The sequence below is a fragment of the Sinohyriopsis cumingii genome, unplaced genomic scaffold (assembly GCF_028554795.1).
Source record: "Sinohyriopsis cumingii isolate HCF-2022 unplaced genomic scaffold, ASM2855479v2 utg001527l, whole genome shotgun sequence".
Lineage (NCBI taxonomy): Eukaryota > Metazoa > Mollusca > Bivalvia > Unionida > Unionidae > Sinohyriopsis > Sinohyriopsis cumingii.
Window position 1 is genome coordinate 2,074,748 of NW_028316012.1, and position 5,243 is coordinate 2,079,990.

Genomic DNA, 5,243 nt, shown 5'->3' on the forward strand with positions numbered 1-5,243 from the left:
ACCAACAGTGATGTTCTCTAAGGAAACATTATTTATTTTTATCACAGGAACTCTTCCTTTGCCTTTTATAGAGATTTGCCATCAATTTGATCAAAAACAATTAGTTTTGTTTATTACATCGCAATTCAATTAAGTAAATTATAATCTTTATTTCTTCCCTGTCTTCTGTGTCTCTGCAGTGATGTGTAAGAATATGTTTCTGTTAATTATGTTCCATTTTCACACACAAACATGCACACACGGACACACACAGAGACACACACACAGACACACACACACACACACACAAAACCGTTGTTTATAAGGAAGGTAAGTTGTTTACTTCTGTGGTTCGCAATACTCTTAAATTTTGTTATATGGATGCATTACTACATTCCTATACGAATTTATAAAAATTGTTTGCTTTTTAGCTATTTGTGTATGATTCACAAAGGATTTTATTTGGTTAAAATGGCTTAATTATTCTATCAGGGTACATTTTTGGCAGGTTGCCATGAAACTGCTAGACGTTTCACGATTGATTGCATATAGACTACATATAATGATTTCCATGTGTTCGTGCACAGTTAAAGAAATAAGAGGGAAATAATTCAGCGGTTAGAAAGTAGCTATCTAGTAGAATTTCTTATAGTTTCCACATTTTTTTTTACAGATGTATAATTAAATTGTACGGCTTGACTAGCTTCTTTGCTATTTTGATTCATACATTGAAAATCAAAACAATAAATAAATATAATGAACGAGTTCAATCCTTGAGAAATATTGCAGATAATACAACGTTTACCCTTTATTTGCACATAATATCACATTTCCCTTGAACTATATTTATCGAACGGCCATACTAATATTTAACTGAGAACTTTGCTATTTTCCTGCCTGCTGCCAAATTTGGAATCTGGACATATTTGTATAATAGGGCCACTGCAATTAAGCGGTATTTAACATTCCTTTGTGCGGTCTGAATTCATATTCCTCATAGAGCTTTGATTGGCAGATAACTTCATTCTATAATTTCTTATTTAGAGGCAAACTGAAATATCAGGACTGAAGCAAAGATAATAAGATAAATGCTTACACCCGGAGTCTCTTATGCTTAAGAAAATCATTTACAGATGATAGCCGATGCTCTCTCTCTCTCTGTCTCTCCGCAGTGATGAAAACTCAAAAAAAAATGATGGGATAATTAACGTATGACTGAGCTTTTAAATGAAACAAACAGCCCCAAAGCAAGTGTAATTAGATAATTAGTGTTGTGTCAGTGTATTTATTATAAGTATATCGAGTCTGTTGTTTTAAACTATCACTGACTGCTTGTCGAAGGGAACCTACAAAGATAAACAGATAATTGTAAGAGTACGCTTTCTCTCTTTGTCTGTCTCTCTGTCTCTCTGGTACAAATATTGAAAAAAGTTTGATTTGAAAAGTAATTTTCAAAGGAATTAAAATATTGCAGATATTGTATATTTTACAGTTTCAAGAAGAAAGAATATCTTATATACATGCTAGAATCCATTAACAACTGATTATACTTGTAACACATGCAAATTGTTTTACAGTCTTAAGATATATCATTTACGTTGCTATAATGAATGAAAAAAACAGTTACCTTTTTAGACCTGGTTACAAATTACATTTTGAATCAAACATTCGGATGTTCATGAATTTTATTTTCTGCAAGCAACAAAACACGTATCATTTATTAACATTGGGTTGTCAGCATGTTTGTACAAGCTTTAACTACTAATTCAAACAAGATTTTTCTCACTAAATATGTAATCGAGGTGGGATATATTTTCCCATTACACCTGTATTTTTAAACAATTGATGCAATAATTCTGTCCGCTATGAACTTGTGTCAGTTGATTCAAGATTAATATATGAAAATATCACTTTATAAATATATATATATATATATATATATATATATATATATATATATATACAAACACACACGGACACACACACACACACACACACACACACATATATATATATATATATATATATATATATATATATATATATATATATATATATATATATATATATATATATATATATATATATATATATATATATATATATATATATATATATATATATATGTATGTATGTATATCAGAAATTTATATATAAATTTGCATGGAACCAAGGATTTTGTTTTATCCTTCTGATAGATTTTTAAATGAATATTTCACAAATTACTGAAATAGATTCATTACCATATTTATTATGGTGGCCATTTTTTATTTAGATTTTATCTAAAATGCACTAGATAACTTATTGTCTCGATTGTTATAACTGCTACCTTCATTTCATATTTGTTAGCTGCAAGGCGGTGACACGATTGCCTTCAAGCTGACTAACTATGTATATATATATATATATATATATATATATATATATATATATATATACACACACACACGCACACAAAAAGAATACCTCCAGTGTGCGGCTGTTTGTAACGGTGTTTTTAACTCATTCGTTGGGTATAACATGTCCCTGAATTGGAAACAGTGTCGTATAAAGAGACTTGAGGTACTGCTAGACCTACCGATTGTAAATCGATCAACTTTAGAGAGGAGAAGATCAAACTCTATTTTCTTTTCGCCCAACAAGCATACGAAATATGCTGAGTATAATCAACAATATCAATGAACATTTATTTGACCATTTATTTACATAGCAAATTTGAATAGTAGGTAAGAAGAAGTATAAGAAAGATGTTTGATAGGATTGAAACCTGTGAGACTACATCGAAGGAAAGGCGAGCAAATCTTTTGCATAGAGAACAAATATTTTTCGGAATTATTCTACCGGGGGGTAACAAGATGGCGGCTGTCAGCCATTGTTTTGATATTGAGGTATGTCATGGTAAAAACGTATGAAAACATGTAACGTTAAGAGGCATCACGTCAGACACTGCATTGAAAATATTAGGTGTACAATATGTTGACTTCAACCGAAGATGGCAAAGCCTGATGGTGTCAATGATATCGACATTGATATTGATGACGGCATTCATATTGATCACGTCATATCGTGTGCCTTTCTTGATTTGTCCGAGAATGATAATTATTTTATAAAATCGTTCAAACACCGTGTATAAGATAGCAAATAAAAACATTTGAAAAGAAGGTAAAACACCTTACCTTAGAGGACAAAGACATGATAACACAATAAAGATGTTAAAACAAGCAATATATCCAATTACATTGGAGTTATTTTCCGATTAGAGAGAAAAGTCATATCCTTCTTTCCTAATGCATAACTTATTTATTCAGAGCGATTGACCCAACAATGCATATAAAGTGGATTTTCCAAATATTCTCCTTCACAGCGACTGGTGTGGAGTCTTGTTAAAAAATCCTTGTAGTTTCACGTAATTACCTATCAAACAGTGTTTTCTTTGTTCTTCAAAACTAGTAGATACATCAAAATGTATATTTATTGACTGATCGTAAATGTTGGTTCTCTTCCGAGAAGCTAAAACATCATGAGGTTTACATCAGCTGAGAGGAATCGCAATGACGAATTTGAATTTACTGATTTTTCTAATAAATATGTCCATTTCAGATCCCAGTCAACATGATGTCCACTTTCGTGACTGTCCTCGTTTGTGTAACACTGAGTATTATCATAGCTGAGACGGACGGACGGCAGTGCTGGTATCGGTTTGGCCGTTGTTATGACAAGGGGGACATGCGTGGCAAATGTGGTGATTCAGGCGGCACTTGCCTTGTCCTTCCAAGCATGCTGGAATGCAGATGCAGTTCCTCTAAGCATCCCTTTGACCGGACCCCTAAAATTCATGGAAGCAAAGGGTACTTCAGACAAGGAGAAAAATAGTGATACAGTCGTGACTATATGCATAGTCGACTTTTATTTTCCTTCCGGAAATGAAGACATTCGTCAACATGAGTAGAAAACATTAGATGATGCTGATACATTTGTTATATCTGCTTACTTTCTTTTGCTATACAAAATTAAATTTTTTATGGTACGAAGTATTGCCAAATTTAGTACAGAAATAGAACATTATATGATGGCAGACCGTATATTTTAACGAAAGGTACGATATCACTGTATTTAGTTTGAAAACCAAAATAATCTTTGTGCAGTCAAATGTCATTTCGAATACGACAGTCAAAATAAATTGATAATAATGAAAGCAGCGTAAAAGATATCAGGTTCATTTTCAATTTGTTTATTTGTTTTGGTGATATGTATTAAGGTGATACAGTGGGAAATGTACCATTATATAACGTCGACTTCGACATATTTCACTTGAATTGCATATTGGTCACAATTAGAAATATCATGCTCGTGAAAATGCAGTTGTATGCCATACAACTATAGGCGTACACTCTCACAACACAATGTATACATAAATACATAGGATGCACACACAATAGAAATCATAACCCAATACATAAAAATAAAACATATCTGATACAAATGCTGGATCATACAGGAAAATAGATAAGTAAAACGTCGAAAAGAAGAAACTTTTGCGTACAGGGGAGTAACATTGTATATTTCACTCCATATTACCCTCTGAATGTTACAAAAAGGATAAAGGTTGTATGTTGAACAATGGAAATAATTATATTCCACGTGTTGACCTTATGGCATACCTAAGATCGCAAACACAAGTAAATGCCACGAAGTGGCATTTGCATTCGTTTGCTACATTTATTTTAATTTTCGCTTGTAAAACCCAAACTGAAACCATTCTTGCCAATAAATTGTGACATTTGTCGTCGTTGAGGCATGTAGTGCTGATACTTTGCCTGAAGACATATTTTTTTTTAATATCAAAATTACAAGTCTGATTTAAAGCTTTGTGTCAGTATAGTTACTCTTATATTAATATATTGCGGTCGATTATGTGCATTTTCTGTCCGTCTTTGTGTGTGGTCTCTAACGGTATTGCGTACGCTTAAAGACATCGAAATAAATATGCACTTTGTAAAGTTTGATATATCTGTAGAATTATTTTTGTACGGGAAATGGCGTATCGTTGAAAACATATAATGATACTCTCTCTCTCTCTCTCTCTCTCTCTATATATATATATATATATATATATATATATATATATATATATATATATTTATATATATATATATATATATATATATATATATATATATATATATATATATATATATATATATAAATTTAAACATCAATCAGGTTTAATGTGCTTTGTGAGTTTAATGGCATTTTCCAGCAAA

At 31.5% G+C, this 5,243-nt stretch overlaps 1 long non-coding RNA gene across 1 annotated transcript; it reads left to right on the forward strand.

Moving 5' to 3' along the window:
- Positions 1 to 1,220: 1,220 nt before the first annotated feature.
- On the forward strand, positions 1,221 to 4,985 carry LOC149772014 (uncharacterized). Its single transcript, XR_016418055.1, has 2 exons — positions 1,221 to 1,347; positions 3,580 to 4,985. It is a non-coding gene; the product is annotated as an uncharacterized LOC149772014 (long non-coding RNA).
- Positions 4,986 to 5,243: the final 258 nt, after the last annotated feature.